This window comes from Staurois parvus, unplaced genomic scaffold (genome assembly GCF_062004578.1).
Source record: "Staurois parvus isolate SC_StPar_1 unplaced genomic scaffold, SC_StPar_1.0 ptg000046l, whole genome shotgun sequence".
Taxonomy (NCBI): Eukaryota; Metazoa; Chordata; class Amphibia; order Anura; family Ranidae; genus Staurois; species Staurois parvus.
In genome coordinates this window covers 364,413-390,461 of record NW_028317842.1, presented here as the reverse complement: position 1 = coordinate 390,461, position 26,049 = coordinate 364,413, and the positions used below count along the sequence as shown (strand labels likewise).

Genomic DNA, 26,049 nt, shown 5'->3' with positions numbered 1-26,049 from the left:
AGTTTAACTGTGGAATCACAAAAAATGTTTATATATATTCTGGAATGCCCCTTTAAGAAACTTGTCAAAACAAAAAAAAAACGTCAACTACGTGTCTGCATAGGGGAATACTTGTGTTTTGATAGAACATTTTCCTTCTGGGTCACACTTTTCCTACCTCATGCAGTTCATTTTCAGTGTGTTTATTTCAAATGATTCCCCCCATCAATGGTTCGAAATTTGGTCCTTTCAAAAAAATCCCAACATGTAGGATAAGGCACTTTCAGCTACAGTCTGAAAAAAAAAAAAAAAAATCGCATGTCATAGCAGACACTAAGTGATGTGAAAAAAATGAATGATCCGACTATCAACCGGATTTTCCAATTCAGGTTTTTGCCTCAGCTATGGCCTGCTTAAAGTGGATCTTCCCTGCATCAAAAAGCACAATTCAAAAAAAAAAAAAAAAAAAAAAGCTATCCAATTCATTTTTAATATCTATCCAGTTTTCCATTTTTATTTTGTTGAGATGTCACAATCTGCAGTTTCATTGCTCTGATAACACCCAGAGTGTAGACTGCTGGAGGGGAGCAGGGCCCTGTTATTAAATCTAAAATGCTTCCAGTGACACTAATCCTCAGCCTTACTGTCCTGGCCACATCCATGCCCATTGATGCAGAGGTTGGGGAGAATCACTGGGTGGTCCTAGTGGCTGGCTCCAATGGCTGGTACAACTACAGACATCAGGCTGACATGTGCCACGCTTATCAAATCATCAAGTAGATCATCCTGATGAGCAGATCATGGTGATGTACGACAACATTGCAGATAATGAAGAGAATCCAACCAAAGGAATCAACAGTATAGACATGTATGTCAGAGTGCTGTAGGACTACACAAGAGGTCATGCAGAGGCGGTGAAGGGAAAAGGATCTGGGAAGGTGATTAAGAGTGAACCTAACAACCATATCTTTATCTACTTCACTGATCACAGAGCTATGGGTCTGCTGGTCTTTCCAAGTGATGACCTCCACATCGAAGAATGGAACAAGACCATTAAGTACATGTATGACAACAAGATGTACAAAAAAAAATAAAAAAATTGTTCTATACATTGAGACCTGTGAATCTGGCTCCATGAACAATCTACTCAACATTGACATTTGTGCCACCATAGCCCCCAGCCCTCATGAGTCCTGTTATGACAAGAAGTGAGACATACCTCGGTGATCTTTACAGTGTCAGCTGAATGGAAGACCTTTCGAAGGACACTACCCAGTTTTACTGGTTAAAAAGGGACACATGAATACCAGTCATGTGATGCAGTATTGGAACTGGACTATTTCAAGATGAAGGTGAGCCAGTTCCAGGGTAATGCTAAAATCAGTGGCCCCTTGCATGACCCTGGAACTAGTACACAATATGGACCTGATCCCAAGCTCAGAGGAGCCTATGGCCATCCTAAAAAAGGACGTTCCTGGCCATCAATGATGCCATCTAGGCAGGTATGTACTGACCAGCAAAAAAACAAACAGCCCTACAGGAGGCCAGAGCCTTGATCAAGAAATTGGTGAAGATTGAGTTGGCAGAAGAGATTCTCACCAGACAATGATTGATCGTGTTACTGCGCAACCACAGAGCACTTCAAGAACCAGTGCTTCAACTGGCACAACCTACTGTATGAATACTCCATGAGACAGTTGTACACTCTGGTGAACCTGTCAATCCTTATTATTACGCACTAGAGAGCATCACCCATGCTATGGATAATATCTGCTAAGATCTGCACTGACAAAGCTGGCAACGAAGTCTTCCAGCAGAGTGGACACCTTTCTGATTTGCTCCCTCTGAAGCCGCTTCCTCCATTCTAATATTTATTCTATGATCACCTATTTGTCTTTAACGTCACAAATCTTCAATACAAACCCCAGCCTTCACTTACACAGCCAAATACAAAGTCGGTTTGAATCCCAACCACAACGCTATCTGCCTGGAGTTTGTATACCCTCCCTGACTGCGTTTCCTTCAGGTATTCTGGTTTCCTCCCACACTCTAAAGACAGTTTGATTACTCGGTATTACCGATGGAGGAGAGAACTGTATGTAAACAATACAGTTCTTCCCTGTCAGCCATTTCAGTTGGGTGCGTTTGTATTGTACCTTAGATTATATGTATGTTGATATCTTATGATCATGGATCTGTTAACACTTAATTTCTCTTCATTTCCATTGATATTTATCATCTTTTTTGTTTATTAGTGTTTTGTACGCACCTTATATAGGATTAGTGCAGCACCACCCATGTCCCGTTTTCCACTATTAGGTATTATAGCTGGGCGCTATCAGCCATTCCTGGTTCTGTGTTTTAGGTTTGTTTTTTTCTTGTGGTATAGTGGCAGCGCAGAAGGCTCTGTTCAGTATTTGTTTTACCTTTTTACCTACAGCTGCAGCCACAGAGGTATTTGGTTTCCTTGAAAACCTATGTGTTTACCAAGAAAGTGCGATTTAGATACACATTTTAGAAAAAATGAGGTCATCTTATGGAGAAGGTAGTTACCTGGTGGAATATGGTCACCCATGAGAAATACTTGAAAGAATCTTGTACCAAGGAGGCTTAGGTGGGATGTCCCGATCTGTGATGGCAGATGAGTCAATTGAAGACGAGTGTTATAACTTACACGAAAAAAAGGATTAGAGGTGAATTCCTATTGAAAAAAAAGGAAACTGCCGATGTAATTTTCATTATACACACTATTATTGGCCATCAGGATGCGATTGAGGCATCCAGTTTGGGCATGAGAGAGCTGGGGAGTTCACAGTGGATGCAGAGGATTTTTGGTAGAAAGCTTAGAATAATGCCCACAACAACTATTTTTAGCATAACCAAGAGTTTTAGCGCCAATAGAAAGGGCGTTGCCATGGGAGCACATTTTGCTCTCAGTGTGGCAAATCTATGTCCCTATGGGAACAGGGAGGTAACCCCCCAGGAGGAACTCAGATTATTTAAGCACTATATTTATATTTGGGAGGGAGAAAAAAAAAAAAAAAAGTAGACCTTTGAGGTTTTTGAATGCGCTTAAAAATATGACCGCCAAGAATATTTGTTTCTCATGGGAACATGACAAGAATTTCCTTGACCTGGAGATTACGTTGCGAGAGGGAAGCCTAGTTACTAAAACCTTTATGACCGTGGATAGGAATGGTTATATCCCGTCTGATAGCTGCCATTACTCTCAAGGGACAACTTATACGTCTTAGAAGGAACTGTACTCAGATATCTTAGATCAGGCAAAATCCATAGAGTGTTACCAGTAAAGGCTATCCACCAAGTTCTATTGAAGATACAAATATAAGAAAGCAATCTGGATCATAAAAAGGGCTTATCAAAGATTCGAAAAGATGGACTGTGACACCAACTACCAGTCATTCTAGAATATACACCATCGGAAGATAGACAAGATATTGGCCGTTGCTTAGGGCTGAGGCTCCTACAGGAGATTCTACCAGTCCACCCCAAATTTGTGTATAGAAGAGCCCCTACCCTGGCTAAAAGGATGTTTTTAGGTCCCCTTAAGTCTAAGAAACAAAATTAGACAGTAAAAGGGAGTTTTCCCCTGAAAAAAAAAAAAAAAAAAAAAAAAAGTGCTATGCCTGTGTGGCCACTAAGGAAGGGGGAGGGGCCCCATTTTTGAAAACAGTCTTGAAAAAATTGTCTTGAATCTCCTATTAAAAAGACTAAAGACTATCACGTGTAGGTCTAACATAGAGGTATATGGTCTCCAATGTTCATGTGGCCTGCAGTACATAGGGAGGACAAAAGGCCTCTGTGGAAGAGATTGGGGGAACATGTCCAAAACATTTAAAAAAAAAAAAAAAAAAAAGTTTCTCTAAACAGTGTTTCCAGACATTTTTCCCCACTCACCATGGGAAAGATCCCTTGTAATTAGTATTCTGGGGGATTGAGAAATACCAACCACACTGGAGAGGGAGCAATAAGATGCGCTCCCCTCAGCCAGTCTGAATCACGTTGGATTTTTAGGATGCAGACTCAATCCCCGTGTGGACAGAGTTTGACATGAATTGTTTTCTCAGTGATTTTATATATGTATTTTCCCCCCTTTGTCTTCACTGTTTGAGGTTTTAGAGCATATTTTAGTATAGTTTGTCCATTTAATACTATTTGACCTGCTAGTGCTATTTTTTCCTTGTGTCACAATTAGGACTTCTGTCTCTCCTCTTGGCATCTCTTCCTCCTGCTTTTGGTTTAATCCGAGGAAATATCTATACATCTCTTTCATTGGTCTATTTGTATTGTCCATTGGTATGTTTTTATATGTTAAGACATGGAGGGTGAGAAGAAACCAGGAAGAAAAGGATCTCTAATGGGAGGGGGGGAGGGAGGAGGCAACAGCGGAAAACTGCAGATAAGTTTAAGGGCCAGGCGGGAGTCAAAGGATTCACTTACAGTAGGGGATGATTGGAAAGAATGGGAAGGTGTGGTCTTATTGAGCAGGGGGAAGTCTAAAATGGAAGTTTAATGAATTTGAGGGAATGGGAAGGTCTTATCGATGTTGGGGTTTGCATGTACCTTCTTTATGGAGCCGGGGCAGTCTAAAATGGAAGTTTAATGAATTTGAGGGAATGAGAAGGTCTTATCGATGTTGGGGTTTGCATGTACCTTCTTGATGGAGCCGGGGCAGTCTAAAATGGAAGACTAATGGATTCATTCGTCTTTATCTCATGGGTGTCAAACTGGCAGCCCTTCAGCTCTTGCCAAACTAAAAGTCCCACAAGGCATTGCAAGATTGACAGTTACAAGCATGACTCCCAAAGGCTGAGGTATGATGGGACTTGTAGTTTTGCAACAGCTGGAGGACTGCCAGTTTGACACCCCTGCTTTATCTTTACACATAGTGGGAATTGTTGAATGTAAACCAATTATCTCCATGTGCAAGGTATGGCCATGGGCACTTGCGGTGCACCGACCAATGCTAACTTCTATGTAGGGGGGTGGGAACAGGAAATCTTTTCAGTTAAGACATTGTGTTTGGACCTGGACCATGCATTGTGCTGGTACAGATACAGTTGATTTTTTATTTTTAATTTGGACCAGCACTGTCAAGTTTTTCGGCATTTTCTTAAGCTGAATGACAATTGGTTTAAGATTTAACACCTAATATTCCAACACCATTACATTTTTGGATTTGCAAGTATATAAAGACCAGAATGGACTGTTTTACGGCATATCACACGCCAATAGTGCCCAACCCCCCCACTAGTGCAAAGTATCCCTTATGCACAATATATATCTGTGCCAAGATGAAATTGTATCCACGACCATTTATTTTTTCAAGATGACAAAATTTCAAACAGCTATTACTTAGAGAATATTCCACATCCCTCTTGCACAAGGCTTAAGAGCTTTACAACAATCCAGGTCCAACCCACGGCGTTCCTCCCAACAGTGAAATTTATCATGAAGTTCTCATCACAACATCATGCCTGAAGCTGGCCATACATGGGTCCAATTCCGAAATAAAATTTTCGAAAATCTATTCTAATGTTCGTTCGAATTTTGCACCATTAGTGGGTCACAAAACAGCCAGCCAATTTGCAGGAGGCCATAAAATCTGAGTGATCAGGCATGTTGGATATTTTTGAAAAAGAATATTGAATCAATGGGAGAAACGTGCCAAAACGAAAACAAAATAAAAAATGAGTGAGCTGTGACCTGGAAAGAAGAAAAAAAATCCCAGCCACAAAAAATTAATTTTCTGTAGCAACGAGGTGAAATTGAAGGGTTGGTTGAATTTCGAAATAAAAAAAAAAAAAATATGGTGGCACCAAAAAAAACACAAAATTCTGATTTTCTAAAGAAAGTTTGAAATGCGACGTGAAAAAAAAAAAAAAAAAAAAAAAAAAAAAGTTGGGTTTTGGGGTCTATAGACTTCAATGGAGACGCTGCAGAAAAGCATGTAGTGCATTTTTGCTGCATTTTGTTTTTTTCACACATTTGAATGCATTCTAATCTGCCAAGCAACAAGAATTAAACCACAAAAAAAAAAAAAAAACCTGATCAAAAAGCAAATCTTCATTAGATTTAAACAGCCTTACAGAGAGTTGTACAGAATCACTGGCATCTGCTTCTAGGAGGAACCGATTCTCTATAAATACATTGATAGGAATTCTGAATTTTTTTTTTTTAGAACTAGAACGGTATCTCTCCATCATAGATTAAATCAATAGCCACTATGTGTCCTACTCCACAGCTGTGGCCCAGCCTAAAAAAAGGGGTTCACAGGTTTAGAAACTAGAGATTCTGTTCCTGGATTTTTTTCAGATACTCAATTTTTGTTGCTTAACCTCCCTAGCGGTATGATTAGGTCAGTATTTCTGTGCTAAAAGTGGTAGTTTTCAATTGAAATTTGTTGTTTTTTTATTGTAGGCCTGTAATTCTTAGGAATAACTCACTGAAATCTGTTTAAGTGTCTAGTAGACATCCTGGGTGCAATAAAGTTTAATATAAAAAAAAATTAAATAATGTAATCAAATCAAACACACGGAACTCTGTCCAAACAACATTATACAGACACTGCATTTTGTTTTAGAACACATCCCAGGTGTGGTAAATTTTGAAACATGGGACTGCACAAAGTCCGACATCGCAATCAGGACAGTGGAACATCATTTCCTTGCATTTTTCCCACTGTCATCTCTAAGAGCAACATACCACACACATCCTGGTAGGTACTGCTTGTTTTGGGTTGGTGGGATGTGGTCCATAAAATGACGTCCAGTCAGACGTTCTGGGTTGACAACTCCCACAGCACGTCGTCTGGATCTACCCAGAGACACTGATGGTGTTTGAGGAAGATGGACTCCACCACTTTCCATATAAAGTCTTCATGAAGCACAGGCTTGTCAATGTTTTTGCGAAATAGAACGTAGGCATTCCACCAACACTTTTCCAGAAGATGCCGGAAAATTTTTATAATATATTTTCTCTGCTGCTTTCTCACAGGATAAAAAGTCATAGCTTGGTCAGCTCTGCCGACACCTCCCATGGTTCTGTTGTAGTCAATGACAACCTGCGGTTTCAGGATGTTTTTTCTACCTTTTGTTTGTACCATCACTGTGGAGGCATTGTGGATGGTACTCATTAGGCACCCATCCTTGTCCCGCCATCTCAGTGCAATCATTTTGCCTGCCAGGCGACTAATTCTCCCGACTTCAGTTTGTTTTTTCCCCAAAACATGGATGGCAGGTTGCGCCGGTTAACCCGAACGGTTCCGTAGGCATCCGTTTTTTTGTGCTGAAGAAGAATCTCGTATAGTTCTGGAGAGGTGTAAAAAAAAAATTGCCCGTCGTTACACAGTAGCCTTGGTTCAGCAGAGGCTCAATCAGTGACAGGACGGAAGATGTTGCCAGTCTGTAGTTGCTGTACTTGGGATCAAATTTTGTTCCTTTGGCGGTGTATATGACTGCGTTCCAGATGTAGCCGGGAGAGTATTTGCACAGCAGGTAGGATTTGACACCAAATCGTGCTCTTGGATGTGATATAGTGCATCCAGCTGAGCCTTCCTTTTGTAGGCCATTAGACTTTAGTCTATGCTGATGTCTCTGGCACATAACTCTGCTGGAAATGTCATCCCAAATTTTTTAGCTCGGGAGCTGAATGACTTGTTTCCTCAAAATCCTCATTATGTGAAGTGCAAAAATTTCATAATGAGGGAAAAGTTGTACTCTGACATGACAGTGCCAAAGAACGGCTTGGTGAGCATTTTGTTGGTGCTCCAGTACCACTTGTGCAGCGGTTTCCCCACCACTCCTTGTAAAATTATTAGGCCGAGGAACAGCCAAATGTCCTCTTTGGTCACAGGCTCCCACTTTCTGCTTTGTGAAAACCAGCTCTGTGGAGCATCTAGTTGCGCTGCGTACCTCTTTGTCTCCATGATTTCAATAAACCTCATTGGTCAGAAACAATTCCAAGTACACCAAGGGGTTGTCACCTTCAAACATGTATTTTAATACCAGGTGCGCCGGAAAACGGAAATCTTGGCAGTACTGGCAAAAATCGCAATAGTGCACCACGTAGCAGATCACTCACATCAATCTCAGATTCGCCGCTGTCTTCACTTTGTGTCTGAAGATAAAATCTCCACGAGTTGCTATCACTCAATTCAAGTAGCTCCTCACTGTCGCTGTTCGCTAGCTCATCATAAACTGCTTTAGTGCTAGCAAGGCACTTTTTGGAAGCCATGAGCGCAAATCCGTTTTTAGTCACAGAAACTGAAAAAACTGCACTATGGAAATATCTGAGGTAGAGTTACAATGTATGCACTAGAGTAAACTTTGACAGTGAGCCATTTATAATTCCCGCCTCCTGCAAGCCCCGCCCCCCCAATGGCACACTCACTGATCAGCGTGAGATAGCCGGGAACCGGAATAGCGGGGAAGGAGACCGGGAACGGCCGGAGGGGATGGCTGCTGGCAGCGCAGGACCAGGGACACAGATCGGCACCAGGTAGATTGCGGTGAGCCCGAGTCTGGATTGGGGTTACCACTTTTGACAGCAAGATTTAACCCCGAGCCGGACTAGGGAATACCGCTAGGGAGGTTAATGGTGATCGGTGTTTTGCCCTAAATTCTATTCTGACCAACACAGAGGGTGTTGTGTATTTAATGCTCTGACTGGTGTGTCGTATGTTGGAAAAAACACATTTGAAAAAACAGACGAGGAGTTCCAGTGCTCTTTTTTAAAAAAAGCTCCCGTTATTTCATCTTTCCCATTAATAACTGAAGTTATACAGGTGTACCTCGGTTTACGGACGCCTCGGTTAGCATAATATTTCGGTTTACAAACGAAAATCCATTGAAAATAAATGGCTTGCTTTACAAATTTTTTTTTAGCAATATGAACGGATTAGTTGGTTTTCAATGCATTTGCAAATTGTTTTTTTATCATGTCCCTGTACAGTATTTATGCCTTTATAAAGTGTTTTGAACAGAAGACTTTTCTGACCTCCGGAACGGATTAAAATTGGTTTTCAATTAAACTGCATTTCAGTTTACAAAATTTTTCCAAATACAAAAATTCCCTCAGAAAGCATTAAAATTCTTAAATGAGGTACGCCTGTATGAGATATCCTTTTTAGTTGCTAAAAAGTAATATCCAGGAAGCAGGCAGGCACCATGAAGAATGTGGACATCTGGAGCCCGCACATCTATATTTCTGGGATTAGGTGCTGCTGGCTCCCAAAACTAGGATTCACAAGGACTCCTGGGATAGAAGACCCGATATCCCAGAAACCTTGCAAATCTTTTTACTTCAATCACCTAGGCGGCAGGGACCAGAAGCTCCGCCTTTACTTTTTAAAAACGTATTTACAAACTATATAAAAATTTTATGTGTATTCAAATCCAACAGTACAACAAAAGGGCATTGCTAATAGAGGGAAAAATAAAAAAAATAAAAAATTAGGTGGAACTCCGCTTTATGGACCATCTGTATTAGGCAAATGGAGACTCCAGTGAGCATCTAGATTTACATCATAGTGTTCATACCTCACTGGTCTCATTTATTGTCCTAGAAGTTGTTCCCAAAAACCCCAGAGGGGGTAATTGGGGTGAACAGATTTTGCAGAAGGATTCACTCTAGATAGATCATCTTAATGCAGTAGGTTTGCCAAGGATCAATTATACACTTTTCTACAAGCCATTTGTGTAAGGTATGGAATTGTTGGGCTGTTATACCAACACGGGGATTATGATGCATGTGGGCTCCTTGTCCCCCCATTCCCTGCCCTTGTTGTTCCCTTTTAACAGGAGCAAGACACTGATCAGAAATAAACACATGTTTAAGGGCTTGTATAAAAACCTTTGTATATTAAAATTGGCTAAAATCACGCTTTACAAAATATGGGTTACTAAATATGGTCTGTAGTACACATGGGGGCTTACAAAGGCTGTATGTGTCCATGTCTGTTCTGTTAGGTCCTCATTTCACACTTAATTTGTCCCTATTCAATGTTAAGATTGGGATTAAGGTGCGTTTTGATCAAATATATTTGAATTACTCGTATGGGAGGGAATGTGGCCTTAATATTGGAGCCCAATCAATGAGTGTTTATACAAACTTGCACAGGTACTGTAAGATGACTCTTGGCATTGGGTGAATGCCTCCAGTGGCAAAATGCGTGGCTAAGTGTCGTAGTCACTTGCCATTGTGCTGGGAATTCCATTGTGGTTGGGCTGCGGCATTTAAAAGGACACCAGCAGGGGTCGCTGTCCTATGTTGGGTCCTGGCCTTACCTGTGCCCCTTCTCTATAGGGTGCAGTGGGGAGGTCAGGGCGCACATGTGGTTGGTTACTGCCGGGCCAGATAATGTCACATCCTGCCGTGGCTGGTGACAACGCATCAGGTTGGGTCCAGTCTATTAAAAAAAAGGGAACCAATGGCAGATGGATGGCTCTCATTTATGGGGATAGACTGTTCTTTCACAGCAGACATCAGTAAGGGCACAGTGACTGGAAGCTGGTAGCTATTGCTACTCGGTTGCTAGAATTAATTAAATTTGTCCCTATTCAATACCAAGATTGGGATTAAGGTGCATGTTTGATCAAAAAAACTTGTTACTGATGTGGGAAGGAATGTGGCCTTAACAGAGCACAAAGTATTTATACAAACTGCACAGGCACTGTAAAATGGATGACTCTTGGCATTGGGTGAGTGCCTCCAGAATGTGCGGCTAAAAGTGCCGTAGTCACTCGCCATTGTGATGGGAATTCCATTGTGGTTGGGCTGTGGTTAAGGACACCAGCAGGGGTTGCTGTCCTGTGTTGGGTCCTGGCCTTACCTGTGCCCCTTCTCTATAGGGTGCAGTGGGGAGGCCAGGGTGCATGCGTGGTTGGTTACTGCTGGGCCAGATAATGCTACACCCTGCTATGGCTGATTAGGACTCATCAGGTTGGACCGGTATATAAAAAAGGGAACCAATGGCATGGATGGATGGATGGCTCTCACTTATGGGGATAGACTGCTCTAATTCATGGCAGACATCAGCAAGGGCACAGGGACTGGAAGCTGGTAGGTATTGCTACTTGGTTTCTAGAATCATCTCTGTACGCTGTGACTAGGGGGTATTGAAGGACCTAGACAATCTTAGGCAGAGTTTTGATGCACAATTCCTCTGTAGGCTACCTGCACACGTCAACCAAAGCCTTATGGTGGTACTGGACACAAGGGACATTGAGTCATTGCAGCAACTTTCACTTTGGAGATGGGACTTCTGAGCGTACATTTCTGATTACACCCTCATACTGATACTACCCTGAGAGATGAGATAAAATGGAACGTTACTCTATGAACATTGAGCATTTTGAATCATACTAGAATTTATAAAATGGATAGGAAAGTATGTAAATTCTTGTTTTATTGTATTTTATTTTTTTACATTTCTTCAGTTACTTCCTGGTTTCCATGCCTAGGCAAGTTATGTCATACACCTCAGAAGTCTTCAGGAGGGGGAGGATTTTTTTTGCAGCTAAGGACACCCTCCTGACTGCATGTCTGAGCTAAGGGCAGATTGATTTCAGGAAGTAAATGCTACATGAATTATCTGCCCTTACTCATTATGGCCACAACCAGAAAACACGGGGGGGGGGGGGGTTAAAAGTGACAAAATAAAAGCATGGAGGCATGGATGGATGAGTTTGCTTTGACTATTACAAATTTAATAGAGCTTTCAGTTTGTGCTCAGATGTAGTGTAGTTCCACTTTAATTATGTACTTTTCTGGGATGGGGATGATTTTTCTGAACAGATGATATAAATTTGGTCCATATATGGGAGTATAAAATAGTTATATTTTCTCCACAGGCCACCCCAGGACCCAAATAGGTGCTAGAAGGCCGGGATGAATAGGCATGTAAAAGAATAAGCCCGTAAGACCAAATCCTATGTGGATTATGGATCTATGATTTCCATATATGTACATTATATTAATTTCGGGGATGTACGGAACGCACGGGGGATGCAGATATTCTGACAGGAAGCAATGAACTACTACAACACGCCACGGTAGTTCATTGAAAACTAAAAAGCTCACCGCTGCTAAAGGCTGCTGGGACTTGTAGGAACTCTGAATGAGTGACGCAGCCGTGTGGGCGGAGCCTTGCTCAGCCGCACATTTTTTCAAATCTGACAGTAACGGGAAACTTCTCCCCATACTGTCAGGAGGGAGGGGGGGAGCTGCAGCTATGGGAACGTTACATGTTTAGCACCAAAAACAGGTGAAACATGTAGCATGTTACCAAAAGTGAACTCATCCTTTAAGTATAAGGACAAACAGCTGTTACAAAAAAAAAAAAAAAAAAAAGGGGTGATGCCACCAAGGGCATTCCACATTTTTGGAGCTGTTGGACATATGAGATGGGGAGATGTTGGAGGGGCAACTAGGACCACACAGGGTGTTGAGCCCATCCCCCTCTGGAGGACTAAATCCATCACTATATGGGAGGAGCACAGAGGGGGTTAATGAGCCCATCCCCCACAGAATACCAAATTTATCACTATATGGGAAGATCCTTCTATTGGTACGGGGGATGAGTGTGATGAGGACAACACTTTATATAAAGTTAGGTTCACACCTGTGTAGTTTGCATTTGATCCAATTCTGCGGTTCGTTTGAGGTGTTCTTGTTGCTAGGCAGATTAAAATGCAACAAAAAAAAAACCTTACACTTTTCTGCAGCATCTCTATTAAGTCTGTAGAACCAAAAAGCGCAATGTTTTTGCAAAAAGTCCCTGATCCTTTCCAAAAATGCACCGGGTGAAAATGTGGAGATGTGAACCTGTCCCATTGGGGATCATGTTACATGAACTGTTGTGCGTTTGCCGAACACTCATTGGTGTGAACCAAAAAAAACTTAATCCTGCATCCCCCGAGCGCAGCGGATTCCTAGCAAGTTTGCACATGTACCAAGCTGCAGGTATTGGTTTCCCCGGCTGGGAACGGGGGAGATTGGTGGTGTAAACATGTCTGTAGTACAATTAGAGGCACACACACTAAAGTCTACCGAGCAAAAATGCCTAAAATGGTAAAAAAATAAAAAACTGCCCTATTTAATCTATAATTCATTTTATTTTTTGGTGTAGATAAGTAAAATGGGGTCACCTAGAACGGGGTTCTGCAGGCTACATCTGGAAGGAAAGCCAACTGCTCAATGGAGGTTTACAGCTCGTAAAGGCCGATGAAACCAGAAATGACGACATTCAGAGACCGGACACCATGTCTAAGAATCGTCCATTTATGTAGTCACATGAGTTTGAATAATTCTATACTTGCCGGGGTGGGGGGGGGGTGTAAAGAAAAAAATGCCTATTCAAGCTCCCCCTAAAGTGATCCAATAGGTATCCCTCTTCAGAGGTCTAATCTAGGTGTAAATGAGCCCTGTGAGCAGCAGGCGTGGCAACATTCCCAAGATACAAGAGATGACAGGAGATCACACTTCTCACTCCCCAAGTTCTCTTAACAGCTGTATAGAGGGGGATGGTAAAATCACCTCCCCTAAGCTACAAAGGCAGCCAGATGTGGTTGTACATTTCACAGCTGCACTGCTTTGTGGTGCAGCAAGAATACCCCCATGTTGCATCTGATGGCCAGTACCACCTACTGAACAGGCAAGTGAACGAATGTCCAGTTTACTAGTATGGGAGTTGGGGGAAAAATACATATTGCCTCAAATCCTGTCAAACTCCCCCAGAAAAGTGATCCAATAGGGATCACTCTTCAGAGGGCTAAGTAAAAGACCTGTGAACGAAAAAGCATTGCTACATTTTACTTCCAAGAGACGGCAGAAAATTGCATATCTCACTCCCCAACCGAGATTTCTCCTTTAGCTGTAAAAACCTTCCAACCAGAGACCTGCACAGCCCATACAGCTCTGGATGCACAAGGGGGGGGGGGGCAGATTTATTAAGGCAGACTGTTGACTTTGCAAGGAAAGACTTCCATCATCCAATCATGAGCAAAAACACAACTATTTGGTTTTACTGTCCTTGCACATTAAGAATTTTTTGCGAAGTGAAATTTCTCCACATTGACTGAGCTCTGGGGGGCAATTCCATGCCAAACCGCACGCCGCACAGTGACCGCCTACATGTCAGTAATCAGCCCCATGTGACTGCTCCAATCACCATCCCGGGACATTTCCTCCTATAATACAAGGTTTGTATCCTTGGCTCCATAAGGGCTCATTCACATGGACATCCAGTAAGTCGCAGTGTTAGGTGTGTCCAGTATACAGCGCTGTCTGCATCTACAGACCGTCAATGGGGCCATACACAGCGCTGTCTGCATCTACAGACAGTCAATGGGGCCATACACAGCGCTGTCTGCATCTACAGACAGTCAATGGGGCCATACACAGCGCTGTCTGCATCTACAGACAGTCAATGGGGCCATACACAGCGCTGTCTGCATCTACAGACAGTCAATGGGGCCATACACAGCGCTGTCTGCATCTACAGACAGTCAATGGGGCCATACACAGCGCTGTCTGCATCTACAGTCAATGGGGCCATACACAGCGCTGTCTGCATCTACAGACAGTCAATGGGGCCATACACAGCGCTGTCTGCATCTATAGACAGTCAATGGGGCCATACACAGGGGGGTGGAACAGCAGAAATCTGCGCTGCGTTTAGCTGGGTACAGAAACAATTGGACATCACTCCACCCAGATCTGCAGATCTCATACTTAGAAATGCAGCACCAGACATTGGAGGGATTGAATGGGTTGCAATGCCAGGACTAGAATTGTGTATTCCAGGTAGAAAACACACCGATGTCCCTGTGAATGGAGCAGAAAATAACCAACTTCTGGATCTTTTATTTCTCAAAGCTCAAAAGAGACAATGCCTATTTCTGATTGATTTCCCTGGACTGAGCTCTGTCCCTGATATAGATCTCTCCCTGTTGGCACACCCTGGACTGACCTCTGTCCCTGATCTAGAAGAAGAAGAAGAAGTCTTCCTGTTGGCGCACCCTGGACTGACCTCTGTCCCTGATCTAGAAGAAGAAGAAGAAGAAGTCTTCCTGTTGGCGCACCCTGGACTGACCTCTGTCCCTGATCTAGAAGAAGAAGAAGAAGAAGTCTTCCTGTTGGCGCACCCTGGACTGACCTCTGTCCCTGATCTAGAAGAAGAAGAAGAAGAAGTCTTCCTGTTGGCGCACCCTGGACTGACCTCTGTCCCTGATCTAGAAGAAGAAGAAGAAGTCTTCCTGTTGGCGCACCCTGGACTGACCTCTGTCCCTGATCTAGAAGAAGAAGAAGAAGTCTTCCTGTTGGCGCACCCTGGACTGACCTCTGTCCCTGATCTAGAAGAAGAAGAAGAAGTCTTCCTGTTGGCGCACCCTGGACTGACCTCTGTCCCTGATCTAGAAGAAGAAGAAGAAGTCTTCCTGTTGGCGCACCCTGGACTGACCTCTGTCCCTGATCTAGAAGAAGAAGAAGAAGTCTTCCTGTTGGCGCACCCTGGACTGACCTCTGTCCCTGATCTAGAAGAAGAAGAAGAAGTCTTCCTGTTGGCGCACCCTGGACTGACCTCTGTCCCTGATCTAGAAGAAGAAGAAGTCTTCCTGTTGGCGCACCCTGGACTGACCTCTGTCCCTGATCTAGAAGAAGAAGAAGTCTTCCTGTTGGCGCACCCTGGACTGACCTCTGTCCCTGATCTAGAAGAAGAAGAAGTCTTCCTGTTGGCGCACCCTGGACTGACCTCTGTCCCTGATCTAGAAGAAGAAGAAGTCTTCCTGTTGGCGCACCCTGGACTGACCTCTGATATAGATCTCTCCCTGTAGGCACTCCCTGGGCTGAGCTTTGATATAGATCTTTCCCTGTTGGCTCTCCTTGGACTGAGCTCTGATATAGATCTCTCCCTATTGGCTCTCCTTGGACTGAGCTCTGATATAGATCTCTCCCTGTTGGCTCCCCTTGGACTGAGCTCTGATATAGATCTCTCCCTGTTGGCTCTCCTTGGACTGAGCTCTGATATAGATCTTTCCCTGTTGGCTCTCCTTGGACTGAGCTCTGATATAGATCTTTCCCTGTTGGCTCTCCTTGGACTGAGCTCTGATATAGATCTCTCCCTGTTGGCTCTCCCTGGACTGAGCTCTGATATAGATCTCTCCCTGTTGGCTCTCCCTGACATAGAAATATCCCTGTTGGCTCTCCTTGGACTGAGCTCTGTCTGATATAGAAATCTCCCTGTTTGCTCTCCATGGACTGAGTTATAAGTTGGTTCTCTCCCTATGCTGAGATAAGTCATCTCTATCCCTCTATCTCGGGCCTCATCTATGAATCAAGCTTTTCCCTAGAAGCAGCTTCAATGTCATTGGATTTTGGAATTATCCCCCCTCCCTCAGCACTCCATTTTCCCCAACACACAAATGGCTGACTGCTTCTCCTCTCCACCCAGATATAGGAGGCATTCACCCCGCCCACTCATCACATGACCTATACCAGCCAATGAATGTGCCCCAAGCTGCAGCCCTTCCCACTCACTGATCACATGACCTCTCTCATTAACTATTTATACAGATCTATAGCTCCTCCCATTCACAGATTAACCCTTTAGTGTCATTCTCTTTTTGATGATTTATAAAATCTTGATCTAAGAAAACTGCCCCTCCCCCCATATCCATCTATTGGACGGAGGAAAGCATCTGGTTGTGTCTATTAGAAGAAGAAACATGGAAACCGGTTAATTTACTAAGGCTCCTTTCACACAGGTGTTCCGTATGTCCGTTTACAGATGAAAAACGGACACCCATGTATTGCTATGGATGATCATCTGTTTACATCCGTTAATATCCGCATCCATTTTTTACGGAAGAAAATCTATTTTCAACAGAAATTTTAAACAGAAAAATGGAACAGACGAAAGACGGATGTAACAGATGAAAATGGATGAAAAACCAGATGTAAACGGATATGAGAAACAGTTTAAAAGTGAAGTCTTGATCCATTTAGCTCCAATTTTGAAAAAAAAAAACAAACTCAACTGAACTGGTGTGAAAAATAAACACAGAACCCCTAAGGCTCCTTTCACACAGGCATTCCGTATGTCCGTTATTTATCCATCCATTATCCGAGAAACAGACCCCCATGTATTTCTAGACTAGTGGATGTAAACGCATGATCATCTGTGTACATCCGTTAATGTCTGTTGTTTTGAACAGAAGAAAACCCTATTTGTCTTCCATGTAAACAGATGTAAGTGGATAAAAAAAACAGATGTAAGGGGATGAAAAAACGGATGTAAACGCATGAAAGGGGATGAAAAAAATGGCTGTAATTGGATTTAAGTGGATAAAACAATTGGATGTAAGCAGATGTAAGGGGATGAAAAAAAATGGATGCAAATAGATGTAAGGGGGTGCAAAAATGGATGTAAACGGATATGAAAACTGACATCCGGTCCATTTTTGCATCAGTTTTTGAATCGGTAAAGGATGTAAAAAAACTGATGAGAAAATTGATGTGAACTGATCGCTTTTTTTCTTTGAGCAAATGTGACTGAACTGATGAAAAAAACAGAACGCCCTCATGGACGGACTCTAAAGGCCGGCACCTCATGGAAGGCACATGGTGGGCACAGAAATGGAACGCCCGCATGGAAGGACCCTAAAGGCCGGCACCTCAGAGGAAGGCACATGGCGGGCACACAAATGGAACACCCGCATGGATGGACCCTAAAGACTGGCACCTCAGAGGAAGGCACATGGCAGGCACACAAATGGAATGCCCACGTAGAAGGACCCTAAAGGCTGGTACCTCAGAGGAAGGCACATGGCGGGCACACAAATGGAATGCCCACTTAGAAGGACCCTAAAGGCTGGCACCTCAGAGGAAGGCACATGGCGGGCACACAAATGGAACGTCCGCATGGATGGACCCTAAAGGCCAGCACCTCAGAAGAAGGCACATGACCGGCACAAAAATGGAACACCCGCATGGACGGACCCTAAAGGCTGGCACCTCAGAGGAAGGCACATGTTGGGCACACAAATGGAACGCCCGCATTGACGGACCCTAAAGGCCGTCACTTCAGAAGAAGGCACATGGCAAACACAAACGGAACTCCCTCATGGACGGACCCTAAAGGCCGGCACCTTTAGAGGAAGGCACATGGCGTGCACACAAATGGAACAACTGCATGGATGGACCCTAAATGCCGGTACCTCAGAGGAAGGCACATGGCAGGCACACAAATGGAACGCCCGCATTGACGAACCCTAAAGGCCGTCACTTCAGAAGAAGGCACATGGCAGGCACACAAACGGAACTCCCTCATGGACGGACCCTAAAGGCTGGCACTTCAGAGGAAGGCACATGGTGGGCACACAAATGGAACACCTGCATGGATGGACCCTAAATGCCGGCACCTCAGAGGAAGGCACATGGCAGGCACACAAATGGAACGCCCGCATGGACGGACCCTAAAGGCCGGCACCTCAGAGGAAGGCACATGGCGGGCACACAAATGGAACGCTTGTGTAGAAGGACCCTAAAGGCTGGCACCTCAGAGGAAGGCACATGGTGGGCACACAAATAGAACACCCGCATGGATGGACCCTAAAGGCCAGCACCTCAGAGGAAGGCACATGGCAGGCACACAAATGGAACACCTGCATAGAAGGACCCTAAAGGCTGGCACCTCAGAGGAAGGCACATGGTGGGCACACAAATGGAACACCTGCATGGATGGACCCTAAATGCCGGCACCTCAGAGGAAGGCACATGGTGGGCACACAAATGGAACGCCCACGTAGAAGGACCCTAAAGGCCGGCACCTCAGAGGAAGGCATATGGCGGGCACACAAATGGAACGCCCACGTAGAAGGACCCTAAAGGCCGGTACCTCAGAGGAAGGCACATGGCAGGCACACAAATGGAATGCCCGCATTGAAGGACCCTAAAGGCCGTCACTTCAGAAGAAGGCACATGGCAGGCACACAAACGGAACTCCCTCATGGACGGACCCTAAAGGCTGGCACTTCAGAGGAAGGCACATGGTGGGCACACAAATGGAACACCTGCATGGATGGACCCTAAATGCCGGCACCTCAGAGGAAGGCACATGACAGGCACACAAATGGAACGCCCGCATGGACGGACCCTAACGGCCGGCACCTCAGAGGAAGGCACATGGCGGGCACACAAATGGAACGCTTGTGTAGAAGGACCCTAAAGGCTGGCACCTCAGAGGAAGGCACATGGTGGGCACACAAATGGAACACCGGCATGGATGGACCCTAAAGGCCAGCACCTCAGAGGAAGGCACATGGCGGGCACACAAATGGAACACCTGCATAGAAGGACCCTAAAGGCTGGCACATGGTGGGCACACAAATGGAACACCTGCATGGATGGACCCTAAATGCTGGCACCTCAGAGGAAGGCACATGGTGGGCACACAAATGGAACGCCCACGTAGAAGGACCCTAAAGGCCAGCACCTCAGAGGAAGGCATATGGCGGGCACACAAATGGAACGCCCACGTAGAAGGACCCTAAAGGCCGGTACCTCAGAGGAAGGCACATGGCAGGCACACAAATGGAACGCCCGCATTGACGGACCCTAAAGGCCGTCACTTCAGAAGAAGGCACATGGCAGGCACACAAACGGAACTCCCTCATGGACGGACCCTAAAGGCTGGCACTTCAGAGGAAGGCACATGGTGGGCACACAAATGGAACACCTGCATGGATGGACCCTAAATGCCGGCACCTCAGAGGAAGGCACATGACAGGCACACAAATGGAACGCCCGCATGGACGGACCCTAACGGCCGGCACCTCAGAGGAAGGCACATGGCGGGCACACAAATGGAACGCTTGTGTAGAAGGACCCTAAAGGCTGGCACCTCAGAGGAAGGCACATGGTGGGCACACAAATGGAACACCGGCATGGATGGACCCTAAAGGCCAGCACCTCAGAGGAAGGCACATGGCGGGCACACAAATGGAACACCTGCATAGAAGGACCCTAAAGGCTGGCACATGGTGGGCACACAAATGGAACACCTGCATGGATGGACCCTAAATGCTGGCACCTCAGAGGAAGGCACATGGTGGGCACACAAATGGAACGCCCACGTAGAAGGACCCTAAAGGCCAGCACCTCAGAGGAAGGCATATGGCGGGCACACAAATGGAACGCCCACGTAGAAGGACCCTAAAGGCCGGAACCTCAGAGGAAGGCACATGGCAGGCACACATGATCATCAATGTCAAAGATTTATCATCGCACTCCCCCCATACAGACACAAATGTTGGATTTACCAAGCAAGAGGAAATCGTTCGCCCGCCCAAAAAGACAGGAGACGTTCAGCTTTTTTTTTTAGCATTTTCGCATTGGCGCGTTTTCCCGTTGTTTGCATTTTTTAGCGTTTTTTTCCCCAAAAAATATTTTGGTCAAAAAAATATCCAAAAATGCCGGTTTGCAGCATTTTAGCACGTTTTTCAGTGTTTTTCAGCATTACAGCATTTTTACAGCTAAAAAAACCCCTCTAGAAACCCACTAATTTTTTTTTGCCAGCCAAAAAAACGTTGATTCCAGTCTATGTGTGGAAGGACACATAGGAAAACATGCGGGGGGTTTACTGGCAGTAGAAAACGGGAAGGATGGCGAGGGCAGGGTGGCGCGGGAAAGGTGGTGCAGGTAGGGTGGTGCAGGCAGGGTGGTGCGGGCAGGGTGGCACGAGTAGGGTGGTGCGGGTAGGGTGGTGCAGGCAGGGTGGTGCGGGTAGGGTGGTGTGGGCAGGGTGGATGCTGGTAGGGTGGTGCGGGTAGGGTGGTGCGGGCAGGATTGTGCAGGTAGGGTGGTGTTGGCAGGGTGGCGTGGCTTGGGTGATGCGCGTGCGCCTCCTCCCCAGAAATACAACATCATGTGATTTTGTGCAGCCCTGCGGCGCTGTGGCAGTATGTCTTCTATAGGGCGGGGGAAGCAGTCACTATCGCCATGTTTGGTACCCAGCCTGACGCTGTGAAAGTCTTGTACAATATAAAGGTCAATCCTTATTAAATTGTCAGCTCTTCTGAACAGGCCCCTTCTGATCCTACCGGGCTGTAAAGTGCTGGGATAACTCTTCATACAGAAATTCCGGAGAATATTTTTACAATAAGGAACAGAAATTGTTATAATATATATATATATGTTCTGGTGCAGAAAATATAAAAATGAATTAGTTTTGTGTTTCTTGGACAAATAAAAATTTGAAATAATATTTGTATTTTTTTTATTACAATGAATGTATTTCTGCCCCTCCCCCCATACAAGTCTGTATACCATGTAAGGTGGGGGTCACACCTATGCAGTTTGCGTTTGATCTGTTTATTTTTTTTTTATGTATTTTTGAAGCGTTTTGCAATTTTTTTTTTCAGCTTGTTGCCGGGTAGATTAAACTGCAAAAAGGCGTCAAAACTGCACTCCATGCTTTCCTGCAGCGCCTCCATTGAAGTCTATTGAACCAAAAACTGCAACACTTTGCTTTTAACAAAGTCTCCTCCCCTTTCCCTAAAACGCAGCGGGTGAGAGGTGAACGCGTCCCATAGGAAATCATGGCACACGGACTGCTGTGCGTTTCTGCTGTGGAAAACGCATGGGTGTGACCCTGGACCTATACTATGGGCTCTGCCTTTCATGATGCACATCTTGCTTGAGGTGATTGTAGCCGTATTAGTGCATTTGTGACAAACAATTGAGTCCTGTCCGGGATACTTTTTTTATTTGCACTAACATACAATTTTGAGGACAAGATTTCGGGGAATGTCCCCTTCAAGGTCCAGGCAGTACTAATAGTACTGTCCAAATAGTAGTGTTTGGACCTTGAAGAAGGGGACATTCCCCGAAATCTTGTCCTCAAAATTGTATGTTAGTGCAAATAAAAAAAGTATCCCGGACAGGACTCAATTGTTTATGATGCACATGTGCAAGTCATAGGAAACACAACCACATGACCCTCTCCAAGCTGGCCGGCCTAATTCCAGGCAGAGTTCAGCTGTGGTGTATGCAGAGCGGGGGAAGGATTAGGCGTTGGGTTAGGAGGTCGGCACTTAAAGGACAACTTCACCTTTTTACAAACAATAATAAATGTACATTTTCTGCCGGTACAATAATGTGCATTTATATTTCTGTCTGCAGGAGCCTGGAAAGCATTGCACCGGCGCTCAGTACATCACTGGTGACATGCAGGGCTCCTGCACACCTGTCAGAATATATATATTACACATATATACACACACATATATACACACACACACATATATATATACACACACACATATATATATACACACACACATATATATATACACACACACATATATATATACACACACACATATATATATATATACACACACACACACACATATATACACACACACATAGATATACACACATATATATATATACACACACACACACACATATATATACACACACACATATATACACACACACACATATATATACATACATAGACGGTATATATGTGTGATTTTGCACAGTCCTGTAGCCGTAGTTCTACTATAGGGTCAGAATTGCCAGAAATCGCCTCGTATGGATGTTCTCACCCGGCAATGCCATTCAGGTGCAGATATTAAAAGGGGTCTTACATCTATTTGGTGCGGATGCGATGCGACTTGAACCATACAAATGCGGTGCGAATCCTGTGCAAATGACGTTCTTTTGCGATCTGTTGCAGGGGTCAGTTAAAGTAACCAACACCCCAAACGCAGGTCAGAAATGCATTGCATTTACCGGCACCAATCCTGCATGGTACTAAGTTCAATGCGATTCAGTTATCGTGCGATTAAAAACAGTTGTGCATGTATCACTTGTAGCGTGGAGGGATTTCATCCCATTCAAATGACTGAGCAAGAAATCGCAGCACATAGACCCGCATATGAATGGCGCAGGAAAGCGCTGAGCGTTCCTTTGTGATTCAGCCCTAAGTCACGGGTCACACCGCCGCATGTGTGCGATTTCTGAAGACTTCATTGTGACTTGTGAGGATGTTCAACGATTTCTTACCATTTGCTGTGCGATTTCCATTCTATTCTATGTATGTGAAATCACAACAAAATTGCAGAAAAAGTCACGCCGGAACTACTTAAGAAATCGCGCCGCAGCAAATCTCACAGGTTAGGACATTCACCTCCATTACATGAGATTTCAGTTCCCAAATCCCACCTGAAATCGCTCCGGTATGCCTGGCACTAAGCCCCCGGTCACATCAAGCTGGACTTTGAAATTCTGTGACTTACACTGATGTCGCACGATTTCAAAGTCGGAGGACACGCTGATTTCATTGCAATTTGCAAGACATCAGATACAGATATCTATGTAAATCGCAGGAAAAGTAGCGCATGTACTACTTTAGAGATGGGTGTGGCTCCAACCAATCCAGAACCGCGCCGATATGACCGCTGTAATTGCGGACAATAGGGTGCGACTTGGCATACGATTTACAAGTTACTTGACATGCAAATTTCATACCAAATCGCAGCCAATGTGCCCGGGGTCTAAGTTCACAGCTGTGCGATTTCCATTGCGTTTTGCAGAAACGCAGTCCAGTCCATTTATGGTCTCCTATGGGACAGGTTCACATCTCTGCGTTTTCACCCGCTGTGGTTTTGGAAAGGCTCAGGGAGTTTTTTTAAATGCAAAAAGTTGTGTTTTTGGTTCTATAGACTTCAATGGAAACGCTGCAGAAACGCATGGAGTGTGTATTTGATGTGTTTTATGTTTTAATCTGCCTAGCAACAAGATAAAAAAGATGCAAAATGCAACAAAAATGAGTCAAAAACACATATCCAAAAATGCAAAATACACCACAAAAAGCACCAGAGAAATGGATTAAACACAAACTGCACAGGTGACATGTTGTGTTTTAATCTGCCTAGCAACAAGTTAAAAAACAAAAAAAACGCAAAACGCAACAAAAATGCGTCAAAAACACATATCCAAGAATGCAAAATACACCGCAAAACGCACCACAGAAACGGATGAAACCCAAACTGCACAGGTGTGAGCCTAGTGGGGTAAAGATGGCCCATGCAGCCGCTGTCACACCTGACCTCATTAGCAGACTGAAGTCCGAGTCTCAGGCCTGAGCCCAATCAGAGGGTCGTTAGGCTCCCCGGGATCTCCACCAGTCTGGATGACTAGAACACATACATGGCAAAGGTTTCTCCACTCAGCCCGGGATCACGCGTGTGCGGTGCGGCGCGGCATATCACATGTGATTCACACAGGAACCGCACCGCATTAATGTACAAACTACACGCCAATTGTGTGCCGTGTGATGGAAGTCGTACATTTTGTATGGATCCAATCACACCGAATCCGCACCAAAATCACGCAGGACCCTTTCTGAGCCGGCAGTAGAATCGGATCGCATCGGGTACTCACACCTGTGATCCGATATCGCAATGCGTTTTGTGGACCGATTTTAAGGTGTTGTTAACGCAACACCCCCCCCCCCCCGCAGCGCTTCGCATGGACGGGGGGGGCGATTCTGATACGGTACGGAATTCACACAGAAAACGCAGCAAATTCCACACCGCATCAGTGTGAGCCTGGGCTCAGACCGCATTCACACGGGCGTTTTGGTTTTTATATCAGTTCAGTCCAAGAAAATCCAGATCAGTTCACATCAGTTTTTCATCCGTTTTTGTCCGTTTACATTGATTTACATTCTATTAACCCCTCCCCCTCCTGAGGATTTACCCCCCTTCCTATCCACGCCTCTTTTCGCTACTCAGCGCTGCACTAATTCAACTGATAATTGCGCGGTCATGCAATGCTGCACCCAAACGAAATTTACGGCCTTTTTTTCACACAAATAGAGCTTTCTTTCGGTGGTATTTGATCACCTGTGCGCTTTTTATTTTTTGTGCTATAAACAAAAAATACCAAACATTTTGAAGAAAAACAATATTTTTTATTTTGACTATATATATATATAGTAAACTCAAAGTTGGTTATAAATTTAGGCCAAAATGTATTCTGCTCCATTTTTGTGGTAAAAAAATCCCAATAAGTGTATATTGATTGCTTTGTGTGAAGTTATAGCGTCTACAAACTGTGTATAGATAATGGAATTTACACCATTTTTTGCTATACAACACTGCGCAAATTTAACTGACAATTGCGCGGTCATGCAATATGGTACATAAATGAAATTTATGCCTTTTTTCACACAAATAGAGCTTTCTTTTGGTGGTATTTGATCGCCTGTGCACTTTTTATTTTTGCCGCTATAACCAGAAATTTTTTTTTTTTTTTAATTATTTGAAAAAAACAATATTTTCTCATTTAGGTCATTAAAAAATAAAAAAAACTAAAATTTTGTCATAAATTTAGGCCAAAATGTATTCTGCTACATGTTTTTGGTTAAAAGAAATCCCAATAAGTGTATATTGATTGCTTTGTGTGACAGTTATAGCGTCTACAAACTATGGGATAGATAATGGAATTTACACAGCTTTTACTTTCTGACTGCTCATCACATTTCTTGAGGTGCTAAAATACCAGGACAGTACAAACACCCCCAAATACCAGGACAGTACAAACACCCCCAAATACCAGGACAGTACAAACACCCCCAAATACCAGGACAGTACAAACACCCCAAAAGACCCTAAGCTATCTTCTGAGAGGCATATTGAGTCCATGGAAGATTTATTTTTTTTTCCACACATTTTTGGAAAATGACAAAAACTTTTTTTTACACAAAGTTGTCCTTTAAATGATATATTTCTCGCACAAGCCATGGGTATATGTGGAATTACACCCCAAAATACATTTTGCTACTTCTACCGAGTATGGGGGTACCACATGTGTGAGATTTTTGGGAGCCTAGCCACATACAGGAGCCTGAAATCCAATGACCACTTTGGAAGCCTGAAGGTGCGTAACTTCCTCATTTCACTTCCTCACTACCTATCACAGTTTCGGAGGCCCTGAAATGCCAGTATAGCACCAACCCCCCCCCCCCCCCCAAAT

General features: G+C 44.2%; 1 pseudogene; it reads left to right on the top strand.

The window, feature by feature from the left end:
* Positions 1-591: 591 nt before the first annotated feature.
* Positions 592-1,329, top strand: LOC149470418 (legumain pseudogene; annotated as a pseudogene).
* Positions 1,330-26,049: the final 24,720 nt, after the last annotated feature.